General features: G+C 45.2%; 1 pseudogene; it reads right to left on the bottom strand.

Annotated features, from left to right (window-relative positions):
- Positions 1-12222: 12222 nt before the first annotated feature.
- Positions 12223-14389, bottom strand: LOC125527504 (uncharacterized; annotated as a pseudogene).
- Between the last annotated feature and the right edge of the window lie 4434 nt (positions 14390-18823).

The following is an 18823-nucleotide window of genomic DNA, read 5'->3' as shown; positions in this document are numbered from 1 at the left end:
CCAACCGGTACTAAAGGCATCTCCTATATATACAATGTTGGGGAACGTAGTAATTTCCAAAAATTTCCTACGCACACACAAGATCATGGTGATGCATAGCAACGGGAGGGGACAGTATGATCTACGTACCCTTGTATATCGCAACGGAAGCATTGACACAACGTAGAGGAAGTAGTCGTACGTCTTCCCGATCCGACCGATCCAAGCACCGTTACTCCGGCACCTCCGAGTTCTTAGCACACGTTCAGCTCGATGACGATCCCCAGGCTCCGATCCAGCAAAGCTTCGGGGATGAGTTCCGTCAGCACAACGGTGTGGTGACGATGATGATGTTCTACCGACGCAGGGCTTCGCCTAAGCACTACAACGATATGACCGAGGTGGAATATGGTGGCAGGGGCCACCGCACACGGCTAAGGAACGATCACGTGGATCAACTTGTGTGTCCTAGGGTGCCCCCTGCCTCCGTATATAAAGGAGCCAAGGGGGAGGGGGCGGCCGGCCAAGGTGGGCGCGTCAAGGGGAGTCCTACTCCCACCGGGAGTATGACTCCTAGTTGGACAAGGAGAGAGGGGAAAGAGGAGGAAGAGAGGAAGGAAAGGGGGGGCGCCGGCCCCCTTCCCTTGTCCTATTCGGACTAGGAAGGGGAGGGGCGCGTGGCCACCTCCTGCCTCCTTCTCTCTTCTCCCTCAAGGCCCATGTAGGCCCAATAAACCCCTCGGCGGGTTCCGGTAACCCCCCGGTAGTCCGGTAAAATGCCGATTTCACCTGGAACGATTCCGATGTCCAAATATAGGCTTCCAATATATCAATCTTTATGTCTCGACCATTTCGAGACTCCTCGTCATGTCCGTGATCACATCCGGGACTCCGAACTAACTTCGGTACATCAAAATGCATAAACTCATAATAACTGTCATCGTAACATTAAGCGTGCGGACCCTATGGTTCGAGAACAATGTAGACATGACTGAGACAAATCTCCGGTCAATAACCAATAGAGGACCTGGATGCCCATATTGGCTCCTACATATTCTACGAAGATCTTTATCGGTCAGACCGCATAACAACATACCTTGTTCCCTTTGTCATCGGTATGTTACTTGCCCGAGATTCGATCGTCGGTATCCAATACCTAGTTCACTCTCGTTACCGGCAAGTCTCTTTACTCGTTCTGTAATACATCATCTCACAACTAACTTATTAGCTGCAATGCTTGCAAGGCTTATGTGATGTGCATTACCGAGAGGGCCCAGAGATACCTCTCCGACAATCGGAGTGACAAATCCTAATATCGAAATACGCCAACCCAACATCTACCTTTGGAGACACCTGTAGTGCTCCTTTATAGTCACCCAGTTAAGTTGTGACGTTTGGTAGCACCCAAAGTGTTCCTCCGGCAAATGGGAGTTGCGTAATCTCATAGTCATAGGAACATGTATAAGTCATGAAGAAAGCAATAGCAACATACTAAATGATCGGGTGCTAAGCTAATGGAATGGGTCATGTCAATCAGATCATTCACCTAATGATGTGATCCCATTAATCAAATAACAACTCTTTGTTCATGGTTAGGAAACATAACCATCTTTGATTAATGAGCTAGTTAAGTAGAGGCATACTAGTGACACTTAGTTTGTCTATGTATTCACACATGTATTATGTTTCCGGTTAATACAATTCTAGCATGAATAATAAACATTTATCATGATATAAGGAAATAAATAATAACTTTATTATTGCCTCAAGGGCATATTTCCTTCAGTCTCCCACTTGCACTAGAGTCAATAATCTAGATTATACAGTCATGATTCTAACACCCATGGAGCCTTGGTGCTGATCATGTTTTGCTCGTGGAAGAGGCTTAGTCAATGGGTCTGCAACATTCAGATCCGTATGTATCTTGCAAATCTCTATGTCTCCCACCTGGACTAGATCCCGGATGGAATTGAAGCGTCTCTTGATGTGCTTGGTTCTCTTGTGAAATCTGGATTCCTTTGCCAAGGCAATTGCACCAGTATTGTCACAAAAGATTTTCATTGGACCCGATGCACTAGGTATGACAGCTAGATCGGATATGAACTCCTTCATCCAGACTCCTTCATTTGCTGCTTCCGAAGCAGCTATGTACTTCGCTTCACATGTAGATCCCGCTACGACGCTTTGTTTAGAACTGCACCAACTGACAGCTCCACCGTTTAATGTAAACACGTATCCGGTTTGCGATTTAGAATCGTCCGGATCAGTGTCAAAGCTTGCATCAATGTAACCGTTTACGATGAGCTCTTTGTCACCTCCATATACGAGAAACATATCCTTAGTCCTTTTTAGGTACTTCAGGATGTTCTTGACCGCTGTCCAGTGATCCACTCCTGGATTACTTTAGTACCTCCCTGCCAAACTTACAGCAAGGCACACATCAGGTCTGGTACACAGCATTGCATACATGATAGAGCCTATGGCCTAATATGTAAGCAGCTTCACCGAGGTCTTTCATTGAAAAACTCTTATTCAAGTATCCCTTTATGCTATCCAAAAATTCTATATTATTTCCAATTAGTAATATGTCATCCACATATAATATCAGAAATGCTACAGAGCTCCCACTCACTTTCTTGTAAATACAGGCTTCTCCGAAAGTCTGTATAAAACCAAATGCTTTGCTCACACTATCAAAACGTTTATTCCAACTCCGAGAAGCTTGCACCAGTCCATAAATGGATCACTGGAGGTTGCACACTTTGTTAGCTTCCTTTGGATCGACAAAACCTTCCGGTTGCATCATATACAACTCTTCTTCCAGAAATCCATTCAGGAATGCAGTTTTGACATCCATCTGCCAAATTTCATAATCATAAAATGCGGCAATTGCTAACATGATTCGGACAGACTTAAGCATCGCTACGGGTGAGAAGGTCTCATCGTAGTCAACCCCTTGAACTTGTCGAAAACCTTTTGCGACAAGTCGAGCTTTGTAGACAGTAATATTACCGTCAGCGTCAGTCTTCTTCTTGAAGATCCATTTATTCTCAATTGCTTGCCGATCATCGGGCAACTCAACCAAAGTCCATACTTTGTTCTCATACATGGATCCCATCTCAGATTTCATGGCTTCAAGCCATTTTGCGGAATCTGGGCTCACCATCGCTTCTTCATAGTTCGTAGGTTCATCATGATCTAGTAGCATGACTTCCAGAACTGGATTACCGTACCACTCTGGCGCGGATCTCACTCTGGTTGATCTACGACGTTCAGTAGTATCTTGATCTGAAGTTTCATGATCATCATCATTAGCTTCCTCACTAACTGGTGTAGGTGTCACTGAAACAGTTTTCTGTGATGTACTACTTTCCAATAAGGGAGCAGGTACAGTTACCTCGTCAAGTTCTACTTTCCTCCCACTCACTTCTTTCGAGATAAACTCCTTCTCCGGAAAGTTTCCGAATTTAGCAACAAAAGTCTTGCCTTCGGATCTGTGATAGAAGGTGTATCCAATAGTTTCCTTTGGATATCCTATGAAGACACATTTCTCCGATTTGGGTTCGAGCTTATCAGGTTGAAGCTTTTTCACATAAGCATCGCAGCCTCAAACTTTCAGAAACGACAACTTTGGTTTCTTGCCAAACCACAGTTCATAAGGCGGCGTCTCAACGGATTTTGATGGTGCCCTATTTAACGTGAATGCGGCCGTCTCTAGAGCGTATCCCCAAAACGATAGCGGTAAATCAGTAAGAGACATCATAGATCGCACCATATGTAGTAAAGTACGATTACGACGTTCGGACACACCATTACGCTGTGGTGTTCCGGGTGGCGTGAGTTGCGAAACTATTCCACAATTTTTCAAATGTACACCAAACTCGTAACTCAAATATTCTCCTCCACGATCAGATCGTAGAAACTTTATTTTCTTGTTACGATGATTTTCAACTTCACTCTGAAATTCTTTGAACTTTTCAAATGTTTCAGATTTATGTTTCATTAAGTAGATATACCCATATCTACTTAAGTCATCTGTGAAGGTGAGAAAATAACGATATCCGCCACGAGCTTCAATATTCATCGGACCACATACATCTGTATGTATGATTTCCAACAAATTTGTTGCTCTCTCCATCGTACCGGAGAACGGTGTTTTAGTCATCTTGCCCATGAGGCACGGTTCGCAAGTACCAAGTGATTCATAATCAAGTGGTTCCAAAAGTCCATCAGTATGGAGTTTCTTCATGCGCTTTACACCGATATGACCTAAACGGCAGTGCCACAAATAATTTGCACTATCATTATCAACTCTGCATCTTTTGGCTTCAACACTATGAATATGTGTATTACTACTATCGAGATTCATCAAAAATAGACCACTATTCAAAGGTGCATGACCATAAAAGATATTACTCATATAAATAGAATAACCATTATTCTCTTATTTAAATGAATAACCGTCTCGCATCAAACAAGATCCAGATATAATGTTCATGCTCAACGCTGGCACCAAATAACAATTATTTAGGTATAATACTAATCCCGAAGGTAGATGTAGAGGTGGCGTGCCGACCGCGATCACATCGACTTTGGAACCATTTCCCACGCGCATCGTCACCTCGTCCTTTCCCAGTGTTCGCTTAATCCGTAGTCCCTGTTTTGAGTTGCAAATATTAGCAACAGAACCAGTATCAAATACCCAGGTGCTACTGCGAGCTCTAGTAAGGTACACCTCAATAACATGTATATCACATATACCTTTGTTCACCTTGCCATCCTTCTTATCCGCCAAATACTTGGGGCAGTTCCGCTTCCAGTGACCAGTCTGCTTGCAGTAGAAGCACTCAGTTTCAGGCTTAGGTCCAGACTTGGGTCTCTTCTCTTGGGCAGCAACTTGCTTGCTGTTCTTCTTGAAGTTTCCCTTCTTCTTCCCTTTGCCCTTTTTCTTGAAACTAGTGGTCTTGTTGACCATCAACACTTGATGCTCCTTTTTGATTTCTACCTCCGCAGCTTTTAGCATTGCGAAGAGCTCGGGAATAGTCTTATTCATCCCTTACATATTATAGTTCATCACAAAGCTCTTGTAGCTTGGTGGCAGTGATTGGAGAATTGTGTCAATGACGCAATCATTTGGAAGATTAACTCCCAATTGAATCAAGTGATTGTTATACCCAGACATTTTGAGTATATGCTCACTGACAGAACCGTTCTCCTCCATCTTGCAGCTATAGAACTTATTGGAGACTTCATATCTCTCAATCCGGGCATTTGCTTGAAATATTAACTTCAACTCCTGGAACATCTCATATGCTCCATGACGTTCAAAACGTCGTTGAAGTCCCGATTCTAAGCCGTAAAGCATGGCACACTGAACTATCGAGTAGTCATCAGCTTTGCTCTGCCAGACGTTCATAACATCTGGTGTTGCTCCAGCAGCAGGCCTGGCACCCAGCGGTGCTTCCAGGACGTAATTCTTCTGTGCAGCAATGAGGATAATCCTCAAGTTACGGACCCAGTCCGTGTAATTGCTACCATCATCTTTCAACTTTGCTTTCTCAAGGAACGCATTAAAATTCAACGGAACAACAGCACGAGCCATCTATCTACAATCAACATAAACAAGCAAGATACTATCAGGGACTAAGTTCATGATAAATTTAAATCCAATTAATCATATTACTTAAGAACTCCCACTTAGATAGACATCCCTATAATCTTCTAAGTGATCACGTGATCCAAATCAACTATGTCCGATCATCACGTGAGATGGAGTAGTTTCATCGGTGAACATTACTATGTTGATCATATCTACTATATATGATTCACGCTCGACCTTTCGGTCTGTGTGTTCCGAGGCCATATCTGCATATGCTAGGCTCGTCAAGTATAACCTGAGTATTCCGCGTGCGCAACTGTTTTGCACCCGTTGTATTTGAACGTAGAACCTATCACACCCGATCATCACGTGGTGTCTCAGCACGAAGAACTTTCGCAACGGTGCATACTTAGGGAGAACACTTCTTGATAATTTAGTGAGAGATCATCTTATAATGCTACCGTCAATCAAAGCAAGATAAGATGCATAAAAGATAAACATCACACGCAATCAATATAAGTGATATGATATGGCCATCTTCATCTTGTGCTTGTGATCTCCATCTTCGAAGCACCGTCGTGATCACCATCGTCACCGGCGCGACACCTTGATCTCCATCGTAGCATCGTTGTCGTCTCGCCAATCTTATGCTTCCACGACTATCGCTACCGTTTAGTGATAAAGTAAAGCATTACATCGCGATTGCATTGCATACAATAAAGCGACAACCATATGGCTCCTGCCAGTTGCTGATAACTCGGTTACAAAACATGATCATCTCATACAATAAAATTTAGCATCATGTCTTGACCATATCACATCACAACGTGCCCTGCAAAAACAAGTTAGACGTCCTCTACTTTGTTGTTGCAAGTTTTACGTGGCTGCTACGGGCTTAAGCAAGAACCAATCTTACCTACGCATCAAAACCACAACGATAGTTTGTTAAGTTGGTGATGTTTTAACCTTCGCAAGGACCGGGCGTAGCCACACTCGGTTCAACTAAAGTTGGAGAGACAGTCGCCCGCAAGCCACCTATGTGCAAAGCACGTCGGGAGAACCGGTCTCGCGTAACCGTACGTGTAATGTCGGTCCGGGTCGTCTCGTCCAACAATACCGCCGAACCAAAGTATGACATGCTGGTAAGCAGTATGACTTATATCACCCACAACTCACTTGTGTTCTACTCGTGCATATACCATCAACATATAAAACCTAGGCTCGGATGCCACTGTTGGGGAACGTAGTAATTTCAAAAAGTTTCCTACGCACACACAAGATCATGGTGATGCATAGCAACGAGAGGGGAGAGTATGATCTACGTACCCTTGTAGATCGCAACGGAAGCGTTGACACAACGTAGAGGAAGTAGTCATACGTCTTCCCGATCTGACCGATCCAAGCACCGTTACTCCGGCACCTCCGAGTTCTTAGCACACGTTCAGCTCGATGACGATCCCCGGGCTCCGATCCAGCAAAGCTTCGGGGATGAGTTCCGTCAGCACAACGGCGTGGTGACGATGATGATGTTCTACCGACGCAGGGCTTCGCCTAAGCACTACAACGATATGACCGAGGTGGAATATGATGGCAGGGGGCACCGCACATGGCTAAGGAACGATCACGTGGATCAACTTGTGTGTCCTAGAGTGCCCCCTGCCTCCGTATATAATGGAGCCAAGGGGGACGGGGCGGCCGGCCAAGGAGGGCGCGTCAAGGGGAGTCCTACTCCCACCTGGAGTAGGACTCCTAGTTGGACAAGGAGAGAGGGGAAAGAGGAGGAAGAGAGGAAGGAAAGGGGGGGGGCCGCCACCCCCCCTTCCCTTGTCCTATTCGGACTAGGAAGGGGAGGGGCGCGCGGCCACCTCCTGCCTCCTTCTCTCTTCTCCCTCAAGGCCCATGTAGGCCCAATAAACCCCCCGGGGGGTTCCGGTAACCCCTCGGTACTCCGGTAAAATGCCGATTTCACCTGGAATGATTCCGATGTCCAAATGTAGGCTTCCAATATATCAATCTTTATGTCTCGGCCATTTACAGACTCCTCGTCATGTCCGTGATCACATCCGGGACTCCGAACTAACTTCGGTACATCAAAATGCATAAACTCATAATAACTGTCATCGTAACGTTAAGCGTGCGGACCCTACGGTTCGAGAACAATGTAGACATAACTGAGACAAATCTCCGGTCAATAACCAATAGCGGGACCTGGATGCCCATATTGGCTCCTACATATTCTACGAAGATCTTTATCGGTCAGACCGCATAACAACATACGTTGTTCCCTTTGTCATCGGTATGTTACTTGCCCGAGATTCGAACGTCGGTATCCAATACCTAGTTCAATCTCGTTACCGGCAAGTCTCTTTACTCGTTCTGTAATACATCATCTCACAACTAACTTATTAGTTGCAATGCTTGCAAAGCTTATGTGATGTGCATTACCGAGAGGGCCCAAAGATACCTCTCCGACAATCGGAGTGACAAATCCTAATCTCGAAATACGCCAACCCAACATCTACCTTGGGAGACACCTGTAGTGCTCCTTTATAGTCACCCAGTTACGTTGTGACGTTTGGTAGCACCCAAAGTGTTCCTCCGGCAAACGGGAGTTGCAAAATCTCATAGTCATAGGAACATTTATAAGTCATGAAGAAAGCAATAGCAACATACTAAACGATCGGGTGCTAAGCTAATGGAATGGGTCATGTCAATCAGATCATTCACCTAATGATGTGATCCCATTAATCAAATAACAACTCTTTGTTCATGGTTAGGAAACATAACCATCTTTGATTAATGAGCTAGTCAAGTAGAGGCATACTAGTGACACTTAGTTTGTCTATGTATTCACACATGTATTATGTTTCCGGTTAATACAATTCTAGCATGAATAATAAACATTTATCATGATATAAAGAAATAAATAATAACTTTATTATTGCCTCTAGGGCATATTTCCTTCATACAACACTTACGAAAATTCAGTTAGATCTCCACTTCTTTCGTCTCAACCTCTCGCGCGCGCCCGTCGCCCGTCGTCACCGCCGCCCGTCGTCCGTCGTCGTCGTCGTCCCCGCCGCCGCCCGTCGTTGTCGCCGTCTCGCACCGCCGCCCCGAACGCCGCGCGCCGCCGTCCGTCGTCGTTCGCGGTACATCTCTCGCGCTCTCCCCGCCGTCGTCGTCGCACACGTACGCCGCCGCCCCTTACGCCCCCGCCCGTACGTACGCCGCCCCCGCCCCGTACGCCGGCGCCCCCGCTCGTACGTACGGTGTGGCGGCGTACGGGGGCACACACATATACACACACATATATACGTACATGTACATGCACACATACACACACTCACATACGTACACACATATACGTACACACACATACACACACACATTTTTTTACTTATTTTCTGTTTTTTAGAAAAGTTAATTAGATGATCGAATGTTAGATGAATTAGCTATAGATAGAAAATTGTCGAACTAGAGATTTGAACTAGTTGAATATTTAATATAACTAGTTTATTTTTAGTAAGAAAATTGTCGACCTAGTTTATTTAGGTATATGAGATTTGAACTAGTTGAATAATTAATATAACTAGTTTATTTTTAGTAAGAAAATTGTCGAACTAGTTTATTTAGGTATATGAGATTTGAACTAGTTCAATAATTAATATAACTAGTTTATTTTTAGTAAGAAAATTTAGGTATCTGAGATTTGATGATCTAAGTAAAATATTATTTGTTAATGCGTTTTTCTGTTTATTTAATTTTTTATATATAATTTGAGTTTATATAAATGTTAGATTAATGTCAAATGTTAGATGAATTAGATAGAAAAGTAATGTCAATTGTTAGAGATGAATATAGTTAGATATATTAATGTCAAATGTTAGATGAATATATATTTGGCTAGATATAGGTGTTTAATGTTTCACCTATATGAACATAGGAAATGTCATCTGACGACGAAAAGGATTTCATTATGTGCGAACACTGTGAAGACCAGCGCGGCCTGTGCGACAAAAATTTCCTTGTTGATGGTAGGCGCTTCAGCATCAAGCTGGATGAGACATTCGAAGTTGATACAGTAAGTCACTTTGTCAATTATTATTTGAATGCAAAACTTATGCTTCATTTGCTTTAACTTATAATTTTAAATTTTCACTATTCTACTAGCGCATCCCCTGCCATGCAAGAATTTTTGTCTTGGATAAGATAGGTTTTAGTGCTATAGATGATATGGAGGTAAAGAGAGTTTACTTGAAGACAGAGCATGGGTATACTTTCAACGTCAAATTATATAATGAAGACACATACACCCATTTTGAATGCAAAACTTGGCAAGCACTATGCAAGGCTTATGCATTTGAGCCTGATATGGTTATCACCTTTGATATTCGTCCGGAAGATGATATTGAAGGTAATATAGACATCTGGGTCGATGTGCAAACGCCTCCAGTTCTACCATTTGGTGAGTTTTTCTCAACCATGCATGCATATGTGTTTATGTCTTTGATACAGTTTATTCAAAAATAGTTGACAACTAATTTGTATTGTCAGCTTATTTCGGTTCAAGCAAACATGTCCGGCGCTTGGTAGACAGGACCTACTACTGCCCCGGGGCTCAACTAAACTGCAAGGAGATAAGTCATTATGTTTCATGGCTTGAGGATCTTAATACTGTCAAGACAAATTTTTTTCCTGAACTTAGAAATGTTAATACTCAAAACGTGCGACCAATGGTGATCGTATTGAACTATGGTCACATCTATAATCGAAAGATGGTAAGATTTTAAATATTTGTCCTTAATTAGTGCATCTTTTGCATACATTATTTTTGAAACTAAACTTTCATTGCTTAGTATATTAATTACTATACGATGTTCTTCAACAGAGACTTCCGATGACAGTTGTGCCTCAGTGGATCGAGACAAAAGGTCGCATGTCAATGGTTAGCTTACGACCAAGATTTCCTACATTGCACATGAGTGCATTCAGGATTTCTGAAAGCGAAGAATGCTTAATAGTGAAAGATTGGAGCAAAATTGTTAATGATCGCAGAGAAGTACTAGGGGGCAGCAAGGAGAAGCGCAACCCAAGATTAGGAGACAGATTCATCTGCATGCTCTAGTATGATGAATCAGGAGAGCTATACATGTTCTATGCTATTCTACCTGAGAGGGAGCAGCAGGATCAGTAGCTACTAGTTCATGCGCTTAATTAGTACTTGTCTCATGTCCGTGTCCTGAACCTCGATGTTGGTGATGATTATGTTGAACTTGATGATATCTTTGCTTCTGTTACAAAGTGAATGTTTCCTCTTTAAGCTAGCCAGCGTTGATGATGATTAGATAGCTAGCGGTAATGACTATGATGATTAAATAGTGGTAATTAGACTACTATGATGATTTTTAGCTAGCTAGAGTTTATTTATTTATTAATATGCGATGATGATGATGATGATGACGACTACAACTCATTATAACGTAAAACAATCCTAAATTAAATTGATAACACAAATTTAATTGAAAAATACAAAATAAAACAAAAACCCACAACCATTTAGTACCGGTTGGTGTTACCAACCGGTACTAAAGGGCTCCCGGCCCCCGGAGCTGGCTCGTGCCATGTGGTTTCCCTTTAGCACCGGTTCGTGCTGAACCGGTACTAAAGGGGGGGGGGCCTTTAGTGCCGAAACTCTAGTGCCGGTTCCTAAACCGGCACTAAAGGGCCTTACGAACCGGTGCTATTGCCTGGTTCTGCACTAGTGATTGGTCCCGGTTCGTGCGGCTAAGGCATTAGTCCCGGTTCACCTGAGCCCTTTAGTCCCGGTTTGAGACACGAACTGAGACTAAAGGGTGTGATGCCCTTTGCCTACGGCCTGTTTGCAAATTTTTAGAATCCTCAAATTCTACAAGGATAAAAAGTTATGCTCACATTTCAGTTTTTTTGTATTTTCGTTAAATCTGGTCAAACTATGGTCAAACTCTTTATTCAAGAAGTATTAGTGTTATTAAATAATTATTGAAGAATATTAGTGTTACTAAATAATCATTTTAGTTTTTTTGAATTTTTGTCAAATCTAGTCAAATTATGGTCTAACAATGGTCAAACTATGGTCAAACTACTTATTCAAGAAATATTAGTGTTACTAAATAATTATTTCGGTTTTTTTGAATTTTGGTCAAATCTGGTCAAACTGTGATCAAACTATGGTCAAACTATTTATTCAAGAAATATTAGTGTTACTAAATAATTATTGTTTTGTAAAATAATAGTTTCAAACTCAAACAGTGAAATGTGTGACTTCATGCTCAAGCTAAAGTCCCAAGGGTTAATAGGATTTATATCTTACTATTGTTAGGAAAACAACAAGTGCAGACTTGGAAACGAAGAAGAATAGAACCCGAAAGTTAAGCGTGCCCGGGCTGGAGTAGTGAGAGGGATGGGTGACCGGTCGGGAAATTAGATGATTTGGAATGATGAGGGGTGATTACAGATTAGAGGTTAAATTGAGCAGTGATGAGGGGTGGGTGATTAGAGATTAAATTATAAAATAATTCAGAAATTTGAAAATCGAGAAAAAAATTAAAAAAAATTACCTTTAGTCCCGGTTAATGTTACCAACCGGGACTAAAGGTGGAGCTCTAGCCAGCGGCAAGGCCCTTATGAACCGGGACTAATGACCCTTTTTTTACTAGTGTCACCTCCTCCATTATGTTGTAGGCAAATGGATGGTTGACGATGAAACCCACTTGTGGAGATGGCGGCGGCAATCAGCTGCATCCTCCATAGCCGCACTCGGTGGTGACCGTGGCAGCTTCAGTCCCTTGCTCGTTTACCTCGACGATAGCCTTGTGGATGACATCCCCCACCACTATCGGCAAGCCATAGCGGTCTTCCTCTACCATGTCAGATAGGTCGCCGTGCTCACTGAACGGCAGCTGGAGCCCCAACTTCTTGAGGACGGCGGCCACACTGCTATGGAAAGACAGTTTGAACTTTGGCATCCGGAGCTCGCGGAGGGCGATTCGCTGCATCGGCAGGTGGTCGTGCAGGAACCCAGGCCGGGATGCCATCATGTCTAGCAGCCACCATAGGCCGTCGTAGGCATCCGGGAGGAAGATGCACATGGAGAATTGTGTTGGCCCGGTATAGTCAGAGCCGGAGCGCACCCACGGAACAGCTGCACACTGGGATGGGGATGGATAAGCATGTCCTGCCCATGTATTAGGCGCGTAGTAGCTGTTGCCAAATGCATCATGGCGGGGGAAGTAGGGGTTAGGAGGGTAGCCAACGGGGCCAAGTGCACCATAAGGAGGATATGGCCTCGGATAGGTGTGGGGAGAGAAGGAGTTGCCGAACGGAGGTGGGAGTATGGGTGAGGTCTGACGGGAAAATAATTTGGAGACGGACCCCCACCCCCACGGTTGTATGCAGCACTAGGGCCGGGATGGATGTACGGAGCAGCACCAACACCATTGTAGTTTTTTTTTTGGCGAGGAGCACCATTGTAGTTGTAGGGATCAGAATCAGGACGGCCCAATGGAGGAGGATGTTTTGTGGTGCCCTCGTGATCTGGCGCCCCCATCCTGTACCGGAGTTTGAGCACCTTCAACCCGTGGTGCACGGCAACGAACTACGACTCCCGGCTCTGCATGAAGGGTACGTCAACCTGGCCGCGGTCCAGCCGGTGGAAGGGCTTGTGCGTGGTGTGTCTCATCTCTCATGTCAAACGGCTGGTCCTCCCACATGCCCTTGAAGTACATTGCGTTGCCGAGCACGACCTGGGTCCTTCGGTGTATCGACCCCTCTGGGAGGACCGAGTCGATAAGGTTCCTCGTCGCCTGAGCCGCCCACGCGTTGATCTGGCCGCGCGCTTCCTCCGGCGCGCCGTGGAAGTCGACGGTGCTAGCCTCTGCCTTGTACGTGCCCACCACAGCCTCACGGAAGGCCGGCTTCAATGGCCGCATTAGGTCGCTCCACACACCGCACGCGAACGCCATCCTGGAGCGTGTCGGCTGCCAAGCGCGACACGAAGTTCTCGAGCTCGCCGCGCGTCCTCGCTCCGAGGACGCGGAGTATCTCGTCCAGTGTGGCGTCCCGGGCGCCGGCGGCCAGGAGTGCGAGAGCGGCGTAGATGGACAGCGGCGAGAAGACTAGATTGCCATCCGTGCTCCCCTCGGCGACGGGCCTCGTGAGCCTGGCAGCGAGCATTGCCAGGCCACTGGAGCCAGTCAGGCCTATTGTGTCGAACTGCGCCGGCGGGTTTCTCGTCACCGGCAACAACTCGAATCTTCTAGCAGGTAGCCGCTCCTCGTTAAGTGCACCCTCATGTTTTCGTTTCCCAATCCGCACGGGGCCGCTGCCATTGCTAGAGTCGACGACATGCCCTGCAAACATGATCGCGCCGGACGCCTCCTCGACTATGAAATACGCGAAAGGATGGCCAGCGACGAAATCCACCCTCGGCTCCAGCATTGCCATGGGAGCAGCTCCAGGAGCCGCAATCATCATGGTGAGAGCCGCGGCTTCCGTCCCTTCCTTGTTGACCTCGATAACAGCCTTATGGATAACGTCACGAACCACCAAAGGCAAGCCAGTGCCGTCGTCCTCCACCATGTCCGACAGGTCAGAACCCATGCTGAACGGCAGAACGAGGCCCAGCTGTTTGAGGATCTCGGCGATTTTGCCCGTGAAATCAAGTTTGAACTTGGGAACGCCGAAGTCGCCGATGTTGACCGGGATCGCTGGCAGGTGACCATGCAAGAAGCCTGGACGCCAGGTTAGAGCAACTCCAATGAGGCGATCCATTTCGTCCGCCCGCATCCGTTTGGGTCGGAGCGGACAAAAGTGGCGGTCCAACGCGCTAACCCAAACAGACGCGCGTCCGTTTTTCGTCCGCGGGCGACCCATTCCAGGTTCAATTTTGAGCCGGATTTGCGTCGGCGCGGACATGATATGAACGCGCGCGCGCCTACTCCTCTCCCCGGGCCCGCCGGTCGGTGGCAGCCAGCACCATTTCCCCCATTTTCCTCAAAAACGCACCCGCTTCCACACGCCCCCGCCCCCCAACCAGCCATAAAGGACGCTATCGACCTCGACCTCGACGCCTGTAACGCCCACGATGCGGCTATATCTTGCTGGAATTTAGTCTATTTTGGGCAGCCCAACAACTATTTCAGAAATTCCTAATAAATCCTAGCGGCCCACTTAGCCCATTTGTACAAGGCAAGGAATACTACTAAAATTTAGTCCCACATTGCTAGTTTAGTGGGAGTTGAACCTCCTTATAAGGGAGGTTCTTTCCCCACTTGTAGGAGCATGAGAACAAGAGGGATATCCACGCGCGCTCCTCCTCCGCCGCCCGCCTCGCCACGCCTCGTCACGACGCGCCGCGGGTCGCGGGAATGAGCACCAGAACTTCTCATTCCTCTCGCCATCGGTTCCATCTCCGAGCTGCTGCTGTCTGGAGAAGGGTGATAAGGTTTTTGGGGAGCGCTCTGCGCGACTACTGACTGACTCATTCGTCACGGACGCCCCAGACTCCGACGACTTCTTCCCCGACGTCGACAACCTCCTCGACGACATGGCTGGCGAGGACACCGACCCCAAGTCCAGTGCTAATTCTGCTGTTGTCCCGTACGTGTTCTTCTTTCTGTTAGATGTCCTGCCACAGTTTCTCGTACTAGTACTTGCTCTAGATATGTTAGGTTCTACTTCATGTATGCAACTAGTTCTACTGTCTGCTATAGATATGCTAGGCTACTGTTCATATATGCAGAAGCTATTTACCTTCTCTCTGTCAGAAAGCATGACTTGTTTTCTCTCTATTATATTAGTCATGCTTTATCTAGTATTTCTGTTAATAAAATCATTTGGTAAATTGCTCATATTTCCAACAATCCAAAAACCTTATTACAGGCAATTTACACCAAGTGGTTTTGTTGCTTTCATGAGACCTCCTATGTTTGAGGGTATCCACTATAAGAGGTGGCGCGTGAGAGCAGTCTTATGGTTTCAAACCATGAGTTGCTATGACGCCACTCTTGGCAAACCTGAAGGGGAGCTTGATGCTCAACAGGCACAAGCCTTTCAGAAAATGGATACTCTGTTTAAGACTGCTCTCTTGAGTGTTCTTGGTGAGAACATAGTTGATGCTTATGCGTCAATTGATAATGAAAAAGATATGTGGGATGCACTCGAGGCCAAGTTTGGGGTCTCGGATGCTGGCACTGAGCTGTACATCACGGAGCAATTCTATGATTACAGGATGACTGAAGAGCGCTTTGTGGTTGAGCAAGCTCATGAGATACAGTCATTTGCTAGAGAACTTGAGCACTTCAGTTGTGTGCTACCGGACAAGTTTGTTTCCGGAGGTATCATCACTAAGCTTCCTCCTTCATGGAGGAACTTTGCTACCTTACTGAAGCATAAGAGGCAGGAGTTTTCTGTTCCGGATCTCATTGGCACTCTTGATGTGGAAGAAAAGGCGAGAGCAAAGGACACACGTGCTCGAGGTATTGAGGGAGGATCTAGTGCCAATGTGGTATAGAAGCAGAACTTTCAGCCCCACAAGTTCAAGAACAAGGGCAAGTTTGATGGTAAAGTAAAGTTTGATGGGAAGAACAAGGTTGTGCAACACACGAACTTCAAGAAGAAGAATGGCAAGAAGAAAGGTGCTTGTCATGTGTGTGGGGATCCTGATCATTGGGCTCCTAGTTGGCCTAATCGCTATGACAAGCGTTATCCTGGGAAAGGAGGCAAGACCGCTAATGTTGTCATTGGAGACACTGACATGAAGGATGCTGGGTATGGTATATTTCCCACTATTCTTTCAGTATGTCATTCTCCTGACTGGTTGATTGACACGGGTGCTAATGTGCATGTATGCGGTGATATTTCCATGTTTTCGTCTTATCAGACCGCAGGGACTTCAACCGTGCTGATGGCAACGGTTCAAGTGTCTCTGGTCGTGGTGTTGGCATGGTCGATCTGAAGTTTACTTCGGGGAAGATCGTGCGGCTGAAGAACGTGCATTATGTCCCCCCCCCCCCGTCAATAAAAATCTTGTTAGCGGATCTCTTCTGTGTAGAGATGGCTACAAGCTTGTCTTTGAGTCGAATAAATTTGTAATATCCAAGTATGGAACCTTTGTTGGTAAAGGCTATGAGTCAGGAGGCCTATTTCATTTATCCTTATCAGACGTTTGCAATAAAGTTGATAATCATATTTGCAACAATAGTGAATCAAATGTGTGGCATTCATGTCTTTGTCATGTTAACTTTGGTTGCATGTCGCGACTAGCGAAGTTGAACTTAATCCCTAGTTTCACCACTGTCAAGGGATCTAAGTGTCAAGTGTGTGTGCAAGCTAAGGAACCTCGTAAGTCTCACACGACTGCGGAAACAAGAAATCTTGCACCACTAGAGCTCATACATTCAGATCTATGTGAAATGAATGGTGTTTTGACAAAAGGTGGAAAGAAATATTTCATGACGTTAATTGATGACTCCACTAGATACTACCGTGTGTATCTTATGAAATCTAAGGATGATGCTTTGAACTTTTTCAAGATCTATAAAGCTGAAGTGGAAAACCAACTTGATCAAAAAATCAAGAGGCTTAGGTCCGACCGTGGTGGAGAGTATTTTCCAATGAATTTGATGTTTTTTGTGAGGAACATGGTATAATCCATGAGAGGACGCCTCCCTATTCACCTCAGTCAAATGGGGTGGCCGAAAGAAAGAACCGTACTCTAACAGATTTGGTTAACGCCATGTTAGACACTTCGGGTCTCTCCAAGGCATGGTGGGGGGAGGCGATATTGACCGCATGTCATGTCCTGAACTGAGTCCCCACAAAGAACAAAGAGATAACTCCATTCGAGGAATGGGAGAAGAAAAGGTTAAAACTTTCTTATCTGCGAACATGGGGTTGTTTGGCGAAAGTCAATGTTCCAATTCCAAAGAAGCGGAAGTTTGGACCAAAGACTGTGGATTGTGTTTTCCTGGGATATGCTTTTCATAGCATTGGCTATAGATTCTTGGTTGTAAAATCTGAGGTACCTGACATACATGTCGGTACGATCATGGAGTCGAATGATGCGACTTTCTTTGAAGATATCTTCCCCGTGAAGGATATGGCTACCTCATCTAATCAGGAGATGCCTAGTTCATCGAATCAGGAACCGGTTACAATTACCGAACCTGCCATTTTGATGGAACACTTTGAAAGTCCTGTGGGGGAGAACAATGAAGTTCCTACTAGGAGCAAGAGACAGAGGACTACAAAGTCCTTTGGTGATGATTTTCTTGTGTATCTCATAGATGACACCCCCAGTTCTATTTCAGAGGCCTATGCATCTGAAGATGCTGACTACTGGAAGGAAGCGGTTCGTAGCGAGATGGATTCCATCTTGGCAAATGAAACCTGGGAGATAACTGATCGTCCTTATGGGTGCAAACCTATAGGATGCAAATGGGTATTCAAGAAGAATCTTAGGCCTGATAGTACTATTGAAAAGTACAAGGCTCGGCTCGTGGCTAAGGGTTATACCCAAAAGGAAGGTGAAGACTTCTTTGATACTTACTCACCTGTGGCTCGACTGACCACTATTCGAGTTCTACTTTCACTAGCTGCCTCACATGGTCTTCTCGTTCATCAAATGGATGTTAATACTGCTTTCCTAAATGGAGAGTTGGACGAGGAAATTTATATGGAACAACCAGATGGGTTTGTACTAGATGGTCAGGAAGGAAAGTGTGCAAGTTGCTGAAGTCTTTGTATGGACTCAAGCAAGCACCCAAACAGTGGCATGAGAAGTTTGAAAGAACTTTAACAGCTGCAGGCTTTGTTGTAAACGAAGCTGACAAATGTGTGTACTATCGCCATGGTGGGGGCGAGGGAGTTATCCTTTGCTTGTATGTTGATGACATACTGATTTTCGGAACAAATCTGAATGTTATTAAGGAGGTCAAAAATTTCCTATCTCGTTGTTTTGAGATGAAGGATTTAGGAGTGAATGATGTCATTCTGAACATCAAGTTGTTGAGAGACGATGATGGTGGGATTACATTGCTTCAATCTCACTATGTGGAAAAGATCTTGAGTCGCTTTGGCTATAGTGACTGCAAGCCCTCTCCAACCCCATATGATGCGAGTGTGTTACTTCGAAAGAATCAAAGAATTGCTAGAGATCAATTCAAATATTCTCAGATTATTGGCTCGCTTATGTACTTAGCAAGT

This window comes from Triticum urartu, chromosome 3A (assembly GCF_056163025.1).
Source record: "Triticum urartu cultivar PI428250 chromosome 3A, HENAU_Tu73, whole genome shotgun sequence".
NCBI lineage: Eukaryota > Viridiplantae > Streptophyta > Magnoliopsida > Poales > Poaceae > Triticum > Triticum urartu.
This window is presented reverse-complemented; position numbering and strand designations above follow the sequence as displayed.